Consider the following 13,895-nt stretch of genomic DNA (forward strand, 5'->3'; position numbering starts at 1 on the left):
AAGGGCAAACAAGAGATAGTTAATTAACAATGCAGATTAGTGCATGCCATATACTGCATACTATGCAACACCTGGTGCAATTTCAGTGCTAAGCCCTGGTCCGTGTGCTGTGGCGTACTTATTTCCAGATGCCTATATTTGGATTGAAGGTGGATCTTCAATCATTCTTTAATTTTTCAAACTGTCACCAACAGTGTGTTATATTGCAAAAGTGTCTGTGACTGATGGCAGACTAAGGTCAGACAGAGTGTATCAAGCTTTTTTAATTTGAGGAACGCACTTTCTGTTGCAAGTGGCCTCAAGCACCAGTCTCAGTCTTATCATGAACTACCTCTTTTATCAGTGTCGTATAGCGTACCTTTGGTTCCTTCAGAGAGTGGCTAGAGATGCTTAACAGCTTTCAGTGTCATCATGATTATTCATTTTGTCCTGGTGCTTTGTTGTTAGAGTTCTAACCTTCATTCATGGCAGGAGGGGGGGACACTGACACCAAAACCAAAACCAGAGCAAAGCTTTGTCCAGTTCATCCCTTTGGATCCCACTCTCCAGGGCTCTCCAGGCTCACACACTTGATTCACAGTGCCACGTAGCTCTCTCTCCCCCTAACACCAGACATGGCAGGGTGGAGGAATCACTGTCCTTTCCTGCATTTTCCCTGCTACTCAGGGAAGCAAAGTCCTTGCCAGCTTCCCAATCCTTTCATGCAACAGGCCTTAGCAGAGACATGGGGGTGGTGTTTCTGTAGCATGGGGAGCACTGAATCTTAGCAGAAATGTGTTACCAGTACTTTAAATTATGATAGGTGAAAAATGCTTCTGTCAAGCACAGAGGATCCTTTGTTTCCAGCTCTGCTATGAACATCTCAGGAGTGACAAATTCCTGTTTAAGATTACTGCTATGAAAAGAGTAACTTCCTAGTTAGTGAGTATAGTGTAAAGTAAGAAATTACAAGATGGGGCTCACTAGTTGGGAAGATGTTATTTCCCCACCAGGCAGGGGATTCAGGCTGAGATGACATGTTTCCTGAGAGGGAACAAGGACAATATTCCTAGTCCTGTTGCTTGGGTGCATAAAAACATACTCCAGGCTTTGGTGAACAAACATACCACACCTAACATTGCTTAAATAAGAACTCTTTCTTCCTTTCAACTTTGTTTGCCTTGTGGAGTCTTGAAATCATCCTCCTATGTACACCAGGAATGTTAATCCACAGCTTAGCTCTTCATGAATGGCTTCCAGATGTCTGGTCAGGGCTAGGTGAAGGGTTTAGTAATGAGGAGACCTAAAGAGCAGGGTCACAAGATGCACTGTAAAAAGGCACTGTATATCGTACACATTATGTCTTCCCATCTCATTACTTCTCTCCCAGCCAAAGCTGTCAAATCTTAGGCCCATTTTTAAACACTCATCTGTCTCCATATAAAAAGCATTTGTTACTACATCTTCTACATTACATCTCAAATTCACAAATAGCTTTATAGATATCCTTGTTCTTACTGTACCACCTGTTTGATTTTGATCTGAACACCTACCCTGTCAAACTGTTGTCGGGGCCATATCTGATATGTGCTGAAGTAAGAAGCATCCTTTGTTTATTCAGTCTTACCCAGTTCTGTCCATCTCACTTGAAGCAAGTCATAAAACACAGGCTGAAGCATGAAAATGTTGTTGTAACAGGGCTGTCACAGTTTGTTTTCTCCTTCAAAAATCCACTTTTAACTACCTCTCATCTTTCCTTTGCTACTTAGAGCAATGATTTCAGAGCTATCCTTGATGCTTTGTGACCTGCTCTGGGTTTTTCTCTCTGCTAGTTTAATGAACTTATCACCTCTCCTGTGCTCATCATTGTTTTTCCCCACAAGAACCCTAACGTCATTCATATATTTTTACTAACATTATCCTTGAAGTTGAACCTTTTCTCTACTATGACATCTGGAAAGTAAGGCTTGATTTTTGAACACCAGCTGGATAACAAAAATGCTCAAATTAGAAAGAAAAATGTAACTAGCAATGTAAAACAACACTAGCATCATCAAATGGAACAGAGGAAGTAATCACATTTCCTATATAAAAGATGGTAATACACAAGAAACAGATGTTGTTTCTCCGTTAAAAAAGTCCTTGCCTGACCTTGTTTTCAGAATTCTAGAACAAAATTTCATTATTTAAATGGAGAAGGATGGCTAATATGTTGTGTATTCTTTAGAAAACATACTGCCAGCAAATGGACACACAAGATCCAAGATGATTTGCCCTCTAGTTCTGCTATGCAGCATATCAAAATTCAAGAATAACTCAGGCAATACAACAGCACACAGTGGTAGAACGGGTTTTAGCCACCTGTGTTTATATCACTACTAATTGCTGGGGTGATGGTGAATGCATTACCTTGGGGAAGCTGGCAGAAATTGTTCAAATAATCCGATAATTCTCCTTTCCTTGTCAAAGAACAAGGGAAAAGAAAAATAGAAACATACACCAGAAAAACACACTAAGAAAATTAATGTGTGGGAAGGCTGGTTTATATGTGATAGGGTAATTTGATTAAGGACAGTCAAATTTTAATGGCCCCTCTTAATGCCCATTTAAGTCAAGTAGTGCAGTCCACTGACTCTCATCAGAATGAGCAATAGCGAATGCCAAAATACTACTCATCACTATATCTTCACTTTTGAGGAACTGAACTGGTTTTGAGTTATTTATTTAGATCTTTTACTTTCTAGATGATCACACTTCTGCATGAAATGGCATCTAGTGTCTTCAGTCATAACTCAGGGCTCGAGGGAGGCAGTTTGCTAGAAATGTGGGAATTCTGACAGAACACATCACTGGACAACGTGGTTTGTGGGGCCCAACGTATCTGGTGGGAACGGACCCATTACACCAAATTGTCCTTGTATTACTGTCAGGGAACTAGTCTACTAGCTGACATTCCAGATTGCACAGGCAAGCTGTTTATGGGCCCATATCTATAGCCATGGCTGCAGAGCAATCCCATCAGACAGACTGCTTGAAGGCCAGCGATACCAGAGCTTTCAAGCTGTTAGGGAGAGCACCTGAAGCTGTGGGAGTGAGAGACTCAGATAACCCCAGAGCATGGCAGCCACATCCCGATCTTCACATCTGGAACTATTCTTGCAGGAGGACTTGGACGAAAAACTGACCTAAGACTTGCAGCTGCAGAACAAGAGCTAATAGGAACTTCTACCTCCTTTATCTGAAGATGAGGGAAACCCTTCTGACAAAGAAACTGGGTATCTAATCTTTAAACTAAATAGCTGTTTAAAAGGCAATCTCAGATTCTGTAAATCCTACTGCATGTACCTATCTGTGCTCTCCAAGTAGGTCTGCTGGTTTTAACAGAACTGCTCACATACATCAAGCTGATCATGCCTTGCGAGAATGAGCCCTTTCCCAACTTCTCTGCATCAGACAAAAGAACAGACCTCTATGGCAGAAGAATGTAATGTACCAGCCAACTTACAGCTTCTTAACATCATAACACAATTTTAATTGTGCTGCCCCAAGGATGATGGTCCAACACCAAGCTGTCCCTGACACATCTCCTGGAAATAAGAAGAAAAGGGAAGAACAGAGACACAGCCAGGGTATGAAGAGCTTGGGAGACACAGGCTGGCTGCTTCTGCTGCTGCTGAGGCTTTTGCTGGGTAGGAGAACTACTTCCCCTACTGAGAAACATGACCGTCTTACTCCACTGCTGTCCCACACAGCTTGGCCCATCTTCCATGGCAAGCTAGGTTCAGTCCCATGGGGCTGAGGTGGTTTGGCTGCTGCTCCCACCAACATGATGCCAAAGACAGCTGGCTGCCTGCACCTACAGTATCTTCACATCAGAGTGGGTCTCACTGACTGGTTTAAAACCTGCAGTGAGAGTAGCCAGGCCTTTTGGGCTAGCAGGAGACCCAGACCCGGATGTGCTGGTGCTACTATGCATGTCCATAATATTGATCTATGCATACCTGTCAATTTGAACATGCACTGGACCTGCTGGATTAATTGTTTATGTGTAAATGTATGGCACAGCAGCAGCAGCAACTTTGTTATGTCCTAGTTCTGGAATGACTATGCATGCATGGTCTAGTTGCACAGACATATAAATCATATCTGGAGATAGCCATTTTGTTTGCCTTTTAAATAAGACTATCAACTGTCATGGCATTGTGCATGATTATCCCTTTGCACAATGCCATGACCTTTCTGGACTGCTATATAAATATTTAGTCCTTTTTTTGGCACCCAGTCATTTCTTGTGCTTCATACTAAGAGATTACTGAACACAAACACATTTAAGGTGAATGCTCAAGTAAGAGTAAACTCATCATTCTCTTCAGTTAACAAACACAGTGGAAAACTGACAAGAACAAAACTGTTGTGGTCTGAAACGCATTCATTACTGACTGAATGTATGCTATGATTGTTACTACTGTTTATCATTGCCTGGTGGCGAAGCAAGACCCATGACTAAGCAATGTCGGTGACCACATAATGCTCTCTCTGTGCATAGTCATAGTCTTCTTACAGCTATAAAAATGTCAGTCTCTTACATGGTATAGATTTGAAAACCTGGAATGGACCCGAAAGGTAAAAAGCCTAGAGACAGTTGGACAGCAGGCCTTCTCAGGTCACACAAACCCGCTCACTCCACTGAGTGTTCCTTCCACAGTCCCATTTGATAACCCCATTAGTAAATTTAGAACAACAAAAGCACAAAAAAATAATGCACAGTCCATTCTGGCCTTGCTTTAATAGGTCATTTTTTTCCAGGCAGCTGGCCAGGCTCACATTAGCCTCCTTCCTGACCTTTCCAAGCAACAAAGTACGTGGCTCACCACTGACGGTGCTATTAACCACTGACACATCAGAAGAGGACTACCTGAAGTAAAGCACCATTTCAAGAATATTCTTTCAAAGGTACATTAAGTCCAGATCTCTTTGGACCGAACAGATGCTAAAAAATTTGGTTGGCTATGCAGCTGTGAACCCCTTGCAAATGCATCATTTCATAAGAAACCTTTCCATTTTAACCAAAGACAGATGGTGTGCTGAAAGGGGTTGTGTCAGTCCAGCCTAATAACACAAATAAAGTGGTAATTATTTCCTTCTGTGCTTTTCCACTGTTAGAGTGTATTTGAAGCTGTTACTGTATTTGCTGGTTCTCTTTAGTGTGTGATATGAAATCCCGCAGCGGTGGCGGGTACTTCAGATTCAATGCAAGCGGTGGCAAACAGCACAGACACATTGAGAAACTGGAAAGTGCTAGAAATGTAAGAAATGTTCCACTTCTTTTGGCAAAAGCTTAGCAAGGGAAAAAAACCCAGACATTTTCAGAGGAAATGGGATACCGCTTTTCAATCAGTTCTTTACTAAGCAAAGACTGCAAGATTGTTTGCCTCCTCAAAGGTCATTTTTGTTCAGATCATGAAGCAGGGCACTAGCAGAAGAACTTCAAAAGCAAAGAGAAGCTAAAGCCAAATTACTCAGAGAAGCAAACACAGAGCAAATCTTTAAGTCTGGAAAAGTTTAGGCAAAACCAAATAGGAAAAAACCACGAAAAGAAGAAAATCTCTATTATGATGCACAGCAATGCAACTGAGACAGAATTACTTATGTGAATAATGGTTTACAATTGAGGGAAGACAGGATGATACAAAATATACTGTACAGTTCAGTCTTGGAGTAGTAAAAGTGGGATCAGCTATTATGATATCTCTTACATTTCATGTAACTTTGAATCACATCAAAAGCTTTTAATAAGACTTACATTTTGCCAATAAAGTGACACTCCAGTTCCAGTATCAAGAGATAAAGATCTGTTTCCTAGAGGTGCATTGCACCAGCCAAGAATGTAAAAAAGATAACAGGTAAGCAGGAGACAGCATCTCTGGAGCGGTGTAGAGAGTGAGGAGCAGGTTAGGCATTGTGCTGATTCCTTAGGTATGTGGCAAGCACTGAGTCAGGCTGAAGTGAAAAGGAGAGCCAGATGGGGAAGGCTGGGGGTTTGCAGACAGGAGAATGGAGTTGGAGATGCAAGTGAGAAAGCTGCAAAGGGCCAAGGTAAAGAAAGCAGAGATGAACTGAAGAAGTAAGGAACCTGGTTAAGTTATTTCCTTGTGATGACTAAATTGACAAAAGATATTTCTCTGTCCCCCCTTGACCTTACTACCTTATCCTTAACCTGTGTCCGGGAAGTTCTTCTTAACTTTGAAAATGACAGCTTCAGAAACTTGACCTATTTTTTAAGTATCTGATGTCAGTGGTAGATTTTGTATAATTGAAGGATCTTTTTTTTTGCCCTGAATAAATACGTCAGTGCTATATTTCTTTCTGTTCATTGCCCACAGCTTTGTGTATGTGAGAAACCACAGACATCTTCATTTTGGGAAGGAAAACCAGTCAAGTCTGCATTAGCTGGAAGAAAAAAAAATGAAAAAGCAGTTTACCAAATGATGAGGCAAAGACTGGAGTTGATTTCAACTGGAAGCATAGACATGGAGGCAAACCCCCAAACTGGTTTGTACAGAAGGACTCCTGCTCTCACAGAAGTTACTCTATAGAGCAGAGAGAACAGCGTACCAAAAAGACTTGTGCACTGTCACCCATGGTACATTTTAGAGCAAGCCCAAGAGCACACTGAATTCCAGGTTGCTCACAGGAGTTGGTAGCCACCATCCCTGTTGAGTCCTGTGGGCAGCTGGAGCTCTTTTTACTCTAAGACTACTCAGCTGCACACATCCAGTGTCAAAGCTCTCTGATGACAGATGATGCTGCAGCCCTCTCAAGAAAAACTGAAGAGAAGCTGGCAAGGTCCACCCCACAGCAGGTAAGTGTCCCTTGGGGACTATGCTAAGCAGTAGATACACTTTGCTTCCTCCGGGATATGCTGGCAGTCACATCAGACCTCAGCCCAAAGTGGTTCCTGCAGTCAGACCATGTAGATGAAGCAGTAGGTTATTGTTCCTGGCCAAAGATTATACCTTCTGTCATCACTTTCATATCCTCCTGTCATGTCTCTCTCCTCCTACACTTGGTTAGACGTTACATTGCCAGCTGAAGTTACCTTTAAGTTAGAAGCTACCATGAAGTTAGAACCATGATTAACATACGAGCAACACTGCCCACCTCTTTGAAAGAAATCAAGCTAGGTTTCTTCAGACAAATGCTTTAAAAAAAAAACCACAACATATTAGTTTTTCTCCCCTTAAAAAAACAAACGACTCATTGTTTCTTTTTTCCTAAATATAATTTCTCAACATTTTTGCTATTATTGTGTAATACCACACTTACTGATATAACATCATTTTGTATACAAATGTTCTACGTCAACATAACCTGAAAGCAGCATTTTTTAACTTCAGCATCAATGTTTAAAGTTATCACAGTGTCACATCAGCCAAGTACTGCAGATCCATCAAAAATGATAATATTCTGGTATTTAGCTCTGCTTTCTTACTTTAACTACTCTCCTGTTGAAACCATACAGTGATAGTGGTCTAAATAGTAACAGAATGAAGAAAGTTGAATAATTTCTGAAGCGGAACAGTTTCTCAGGACATTAATTTAGAGGCGATACTAAAATTAAAGAACAATGAGTAGGTTTCTTTTCCAAAGTTGCTTTTCCAGAGCCCTGCAAAAAATTTAGAAAAAACAGACAATGGGATGAGCATAAAGTAATCTTTTTTCTTGAATCAACAAAGGTGGCTATGAGATTATGAAATCAGACAAAACAGGAACAAAGTTTTCTTTCTGATGAAAGCCACAGAAAGAACTGGTGACCCAAGAAGCACCAAAGAAATTTATCTAGAAATAAACCCTAAATATTTTAAGGGGAAAAGAAATCCACAATGCAGTGGGCTTTTATTATTGTAAGAATGTTGCCAATATTTCTGGGAAAGTAAAATACAATTCCAATATGGTACCGTTATTTTATGTATGGAGTATAGGCTTAATATTAACTGATTCCAGATGGAGCAGAACTAGAGCAATGCTGAGTGTTTTGAGGAAAAACACTGTGGCATTTTCCAGAGATAGACAACATCCTTACCAATCTAAGGACAGCACTGACAGTCACAAAACCTGGCTGTAATGTTCAGCTTTGCCTTTGCAGTCAATGTGTGGCCACAGGGAAGTTATTTAATTTTTATTTTTAGTTTTTTCCAGGAGTTCATTCCAAGAATTGGCAAGGCACCACTTGCCTCCCTTCTGGGGTTCTCAGTGATTTGATACTAGACCAAAGAGGTCTTACAATAAAATATTTTGCATGATGAATTCAGATTTTTCTGACAAATTAAGAATTTATTTCCTTCATAAAAAATTGTTCATTTATGTCTCTGCTATAAATTATTACTTCCCTTCTCCTATACAGTACAAAACTAATTTAAGTGCCATTATCTTCAGTGAGAATAGCATTAGAAACCTGCATAGAGATTGCTGGCAGTATTGTGGAAACATTGGAAACTAGCATGGAAACATTCATGGAGGGCATAAGAAGCAGAAAGTCAGTAATTTTAAAAGTCATACAGTTGGTAAGCTGTGTGGTTAGTTTTGGCAGCAAGAAGTGAGATTCTTTAATAGACCTAATGGATGATGTCAAATTCTGTGTTTAAATATTTAATGTGCTTTCACTGCCTAGGAGTATCCTATTGCAGGTTGTCTGGCTTTCAAGGCACATGAAACCTGATCAGACACTGACTGCATAGAACAGTAGACTCTAATAGAGCAGTCAGCGTGTGACACAGATGTCAGCCTTCTCTCAAGGGATCTCTCTTCAGATATAATTAGTTGGTGGCGTTATTGCTCAGAAAGAAGAGAAAGAACCCAGATAAAAAACATCAAGCGATTTCAGGCTTTCCAATAAATGAACACACACACAGAGCTTGAATTTAATAGGGACTATTCATGTTGTGATCGCTACCTCAGGTCCCACCTCTAACCATCAAGAATGCTTGAAATGCATGAGAAGTCTGGTGGTTTGGTTTACCATGCAGGGGACATATCCCTAAGTGATATAAGCTGCTACTACAGTAGGAAGATGGTCCTTTATATTATCTGAAGGTCGGTAGAATTGTTAAGATAATTTTCCAATAACATTTTATCATTTTCAGGGAGTTCAATGGTTCGAAATTTTGACAATGCCACTTTCAAGCATGTGAGTGGTTTTACAAGCCTTTTTGCCCTGTCTCCTGTTCTCAAGGGTGTTTAGCAAATTTAATAACACAATATACCACTTGAAAAACAAGTATAAACCTAATCACATCTGCCTGCAGCATTGGGCAGCCACATCTCTCCTATCTCATCATTGTTTTCTCTGAAATTAGCCTGGAGACATAGGAAAACTAAATACCTAGTATGATTATTAAAACAATAAATCCTCTCCTTACAAAACCCACCAGTATTTCAGACTCAGATGTGCTGATCAGTAGAAGAAAACTCATCTTACACCATGCTGAGACTCTGATAGAAATCAAACTATCCCTGACTTCAGCTTCATTGATTTTTGCTTTGCTATCAAAGGACTCAGTATTGTTAGCACATGTACGTCTGATTAATAGACAAAAGTAGTCTGCCTGGTGCAGAGTATCAGTAGGAATACAGCTGTCACAAAGGGGAATTTTCTTAAGGATAGACTATCAAAAAACCTGTAACCATCATAGTTTTCATTTATTCCCTTCTCCTTAAAGGCTTTAGTGTGTTTACATGCAATGTTTTGTCTGATGGCTTGGCTATAAAAGTTGCTCACAGTAATGTATACTTACCTTAAAAAATTACAGGCACATTAAAGGTGCTGAGCTCCAGTTATTGCTTTCTGAAAGCTTCCTCTGCTCTACTGTAGTTGTAGAAAGAAGTCTTTCCATAAATGAGAACCGACCTCATTGCTTTGACAAACTGCAGCAGCATTTCAAGAGCAATCAGTGCTCTATATTGAAAAAAAGTAATAACACAGTGCTCTGGAGGACTGATAATGGCATCAGTGAGAAGAAATAGGTAAAATTCTCTGCTGGTCTAAACTGATGTGGTCTTATCGAACAAAGGCTATTTTATAAAAGGTAAACTTATTTTCTGTGTATCACAGTATTGCCTCTTCTGTACTGGCTGCCTGGAATGAAAATCAAGGAAAGCAGCCAAATAAAACTGCAGGCAGCCTCGGGCTCCATAAGTCCATTTTCTCTCCTTCTGTACCAGCATATTATCTGTACCATAATATTTTTGCTTATTTATCTTGCAAGAACTTTGCAAAAGGAACTGGACTTGTCGTGGTTCACACCTCTAGTACAAGCTTCTGGATGTATCTGATCGCAGGCTCCTGCCTTGCATCCGGCAAGTTAAACCAAGTATCTACACAGCCCAAAGTACATCTGCACAATGGTGGGTGTGCTCGCAGCCTCACCAACCTTGGCTGCAATGTTTCAGGTCACTGGTTCTTCCTGTATCATTTCAGAACCATAACAATAGGTTCTTGGCAAATTCAGAAATTTCACAAGTCTAATTCAGAGTATAATCTGCCCTCTCCCCCTGGCACAAGAGTAAAACAGAAAGGAAGAGTGATAATATTTTTGAAAGCAATAAAAATGCACTTTTAGCTTTTGGCTTGTTACTTTCATTTACTTGCTGTTCACCTTCAGCATTCATGCACAAAGCACAACACCACGATGATATCCAATAGTAAAAATCGGCATAAAAGATAGAACAATAAAGTTTGGAGGCACCTGTATTTGCTTTATTTGAAGTTGTCAGAGCAAACAAAAGCAGAAGGAACTATTCTCATGTACTTATAGACATGGTAAGAGAAGAAGGGTGTATCATTATAAGAAGTTCTGCTGCTTGTAACTAGGCAAGTAATTTCCAAGGAATATCAAACCCAAGGACTTTTATGGTATGTACAATGCTATGTAAAAATCTAAAAGCCCTTTTTTCCTGTGTTTTAATTAGGACAGTTGCTTTGCACTTCACAGCTAATTGCAAATCACCATCAGTTATTAGAGGTATGTCAGTTTTTTCTACAGCAAAAGTGTATTGTATCAGGCAAAGGCTGTCTATATCAGAAACGGGAGTGCAAAACAGCATGTGTTTTGTTGACTATGTAGTCTGAGATAACCCACATTTGCTGCCTGAGTAGTTACATTTGTGTGGCACACTGATATCTGGGCAGAAGGTATATTAGAATTACAGCTAAGAAAAAGAGGTTAAAGTAATGGCAGGCTGCTTATGAACATAAGAATGACTTCTCAGGTAAGCTTGCATGAGGAAAAGACCACACACACACTAGCACTCCAAGTATCACAGTTTTCCTTTTTTCTTCCTCTATAAAAGAAGCAGAGGCTGTTCGCAACTCCTTAGCTAAACCAATTATTAATAGTATGAGTTGACATTTGGGTCACTGCAACCCCCTGACATTGAGTAGACAGTTTTCTTGATGATCCTTGCACTTTGCTGATGGGTGAAGCAACTAGAATTGCAGATAGGTGGTGATCTGAGTCACACCTGTCCCAAACTGAGGCCATTTGCTCCGAGGCACAGGCTGATATAGGAAAACACCAGGTGCTTCTAAGACACCCAAAATCTAGTCTTTCTTTTCCTCGACATCCCCCTCCAGTAATTTTGCTAAGCTTACAAATTGTCCCTGTACAAAGCAGAGGTGGGGTGAGCATCAGTTCAGGGAAATGAGCAAGAAGTTACCTTCAGGCAAAGCTGGCATGGGACAAACCTAGATGCAAAGGGTCGTGGACTTTGCCTAAAGGAAGGATGTACTGCCTGAAAAACCTGAGTCAAGATGTCCGTGCTTTACACAGAGCCCGTGGCCAAGGCCAGGGAGCTCAGAGAACTACAAAGGGCTTGAAATCACGGTGTGATCATTGCTTCCTTTATCCAAGCTAAAAAAAACCAAACAGACATTTTGGTAAAAATTATCTGATTTGGCTGTTTGACCTCTACAGGGTGGGAATGGAGAACTCCACCCATTAACAGTAGCTCATTCTCTCCAGTCAGTTGCAAGCCTCCTGTATGAGCTGTAGTAAGTTCCTGCATACAAAACCCCATCACAGCCAGTTGGAGCACCTCAGCCAAAATCCAACATCCCATGTAAAAGCAAAGCCATGCCCCTCTCTGGAAAACCCCGAGTAAATGTGTTTTAAACAAACAGAAGAATTGAACTCCTACCTCAGATCTCCCCTAAAACAGAACTTCCTTCTGGCAAGAAGCTTGGACTGCAGTAGCAACTGCTAAATCAGTGTTGTTTCCCCTTCATGCTGTCTTAGAAAATATGCACACATTTTCCTGAACCACGGTCCTTGCGTACAATTGTACACAGTTGTACTCAGTTCTGTTAGAAACTGCAGATTTTCATGCAGACTTGAGGAAAGACAGCCAAAAGTCAAGTATGGGAGTGGGAGGCAAGGAGAAATAACCACAAATTTCTCAGTTCAAGCACCATTGTCTTCCTAGCATTGTCTCAACCTTTCAAAGTAAGTAGTTGCATATGAACAAAGGCATCCATATCCCAGTTGGCGGGTACTGCAGTTGCTGTTGTAATACTGCATTATTAAACATTTATGGGGGAGCAGCTTCCAAGAAGACTGAGTCAAGCACAGAAGCAGCATTTTCATCTAAGGTTACCTCAGAGTCCAGATGTCATTCAGCTTCATCCATGTCTTGGAAGCTAATCGTGGCTGCAACATTTATAATTCACAGAAGAGCACCATAATTTAGTCTTGTCTGACTTTTAAAAAGTGTACAAGAGTTATGTGCACGCTGCGACCTTATACTAGTTAGTGACAGCCAAAGTTTCAGAAAGCCTTAACCCACCTCATTCCCCAATTGAGAGGCCAAGACTAGGTTGTTCAGTTCTCACCCCAAACTGCTTTTCAGAGACACAGAATGGTTCACCTACAGCAGGTTGGGCAGAATCCCATCCAGGCAGGTGTTGAATGTCGCCAGAGAAGGAGACTCCACACCCTCTCTGGGCAGCCTGTGCCAGTGCTCCATCACCAACAAGATAAAGAAGTTCTTCCCCATTTTCGGGTGGAACTTCTTGTGTTGCAGTTTGTGCCCGTTGCCCCTTGTCCTGTCACTGGGCACCACTGAAAAGAGCCTGGCCCTGTCCTCCTGACACTCGCCCTGGAGATATTTGTATACATCAATAAGGTCCCCTCTCAGTCTCCTCTTCTCCAAGCTAAACGGGTCCAGCTCTCTCAGCCTCTCCTTTGTAGTCTTCCACTGGCCCCTCTCCAACAGTTCCCTGTCTCTCTTGAGCTGGGAAGCCCAGAGCTGGACACAGCACTCCATGTGCAGCCTCACCAGGGCAGAGCAGAGGGGCAGGATCACCTCCCCTGACCTGCTGGCCACACTCCCTATAACGCACCCCAGGGTCCCATTGGCCTTCTTGGCCACAAGGGCACACTGCTGGACCATAGGCAACTTGCTGCCCACCAGAACTCTCAGGTCCTTCTCTGCAGAGCTGCCTTCCAGCAGGACAACCTCTAGGCTGTTTCAGTTCATGTTGTTCCTCCCCGAGGTGCAGGACCCTACACTTGCCTTTGCTGAACCTCATTGGGTTCCTCCTCGCCCAGCTCTCTGGCCTGTCCAGGTCTCACTGAACGGCAGCGCAGCCTCCTGGGGTGTCAGCCGCTGCTCCCAGTTTTTTATCACCTGCAAACTCGCTGAGGGTACACTCAGTCCCTTCATCCAGGTCATTGACAAGTTGAACAAGACTGGAGCCATTGTTGATCCCTGCGGAGCACCGCCAGCTACAGGCCTCCAGCTGGACTCTTTGCCACTGATCACAGCCCTCTGGGCTCAGCCATTCAGCCCGTTCTCAATCCACCTCCCTGTCCGTTCATCTAACACACGCTTCCCGAGCTTACCTACGAGGATGTTATGGG

At 41.8% G+C, this 13,895-nt stretch overlaps 1 long non-coding RNA gene across 1 annotated transcript; it reads left to right on the plus strand.

Annotated features, from left to right (window-relative positions):
* The first annotated feature begins 165 nt into the window (after positions 1–165).
* LOC130143861 (uncharacterized) lies at positions 166–10,597 on the plus strand. Its single transcript, XR_008819899.1, has 3 exons — positions 166–3,668; positions 4,786–4,932; positions 6,363–10,597. It is a non-coding gene; the product is annotated as an uncharacterized LOC130143861 (long non-coding RNA).
* The last annotated feature ends 3,298 nt before the right edge of the window (positions 10,598–13,895 follow it).

The sequence above is a fragment of the Falco biarmicus genome, chromosome 1, assembly GCF_023638135.1.
Source record: "Falco biarmicus isolate bFalBia1 chromosome 1, bFalBia1.pri, whole genome shotgun sequence".
In the NCBI taxonomy this organism is placed as follows: Eukaryota; Metazoa; Chordata; class Aves; order Falconiformes; family Falconidae; genus Falco; species Falco biarmicus.